We start from the raw sequence: 1,045 nt of genomic DNA, 5'->3' as shown, positions 1-1,045 counted from the left end.
GAGGCAGACAGGTGGATGTCTGGGAGTTCAAGGCCAGTTGGGGCTACAGGGAGACCCTGTCTCAATAAGACCAAAAAAAAAAAAGAAAAGTTGGAAGTGTCCCAGGTTCTATGTAGTGGTGGGTGCTATCTACTTAATACAGCTGGAGACGTTTCCTTCTTCTGTTCCCCCCCCCTGCTCCTTTGTTTGAGACAGGGTCTCTATGCCCAGGCTGGCCGCCTACCCACTATATAGCTAAGGATGACTGTCCTGCATCTACCTCCCGAGTACTACTGACCACTTCTGGGATCACAGGTGTGCGTCACACCTGGTTTATGCAGTACTGTGATGGAGCTCAGGGCCTTGTGCAGGCTGGACAAGCACGCGACCCACCGAGCAGCCTCCCCAGAACTATTTACTGTTACGTTGGTTGTTGTTGTTTCATTGATATATCTTTATTTTATGAGTGTTTTGCCTGCATGTATGTAAGTGCACCCATGTCGTGCAATGCCCACGGAGGCCAGAAAAGGGCATCAGATTCCCCTGGAACTGTACTTACAGACAGTTGTTAGTTGCCATGTGGGTTCTGGAAACCAAACCCAGATCCCCTGCAAGAGCAGCCAATGCTCTTAATTGCTGAGCCAGCTCTCCACTCCTACAGTAATTCTTTCTCCCACAAGTGGACGACATGTACCCTGTATCTGTGCTCCCCTTTATAAGTACTACTGTAATTCCTTGCCCATTGCTTGTGTTTGTTAATGTATTCGTGTGTGTGTGTGTGTGTGTGTGTGTGTGTGTATGTGTGTGGTGAGGGTGGCTGTGCCTCTGTGTTCCAGTGTGCTCACCAGTATCTGCAGAGGTTGCTGTTGGGTATCTTTCTTCTATAGCTCTCCACCTTATATTAATATCTATTTTTACTCATGAGGCAAAGACAGGTAGATCTCTGTGAGTTCAAGGCCAGCCTGGTCTACATAGGGAGTTCCTGTCTCAAGAAAATGTTCTTATTCATTTTTAATTTTGTGTATGCATGTGTGTCTGTACATGGGCATGTGTGTCTGTACATGGG

Source organism: Nannospalax galili, unplaced genomic scaffold (assembly GCF_000622305.1).
Source record: "Nannospalax galili isolate Female #2095 unplaced genomic scaffold, S.galili_v1.0 scaffold933, whole genome shotgun sequence".
NCBI lineage: Eukaryota > Metazoa > Chordata > Mammalia > Rodentia > Spalacidae > Nannospalax > Nannospalax galili.
The sequence above is the reverse complement of the archived record's forward strand: the minus strand, read 5'-3'. Positions refer to the sequence as shown.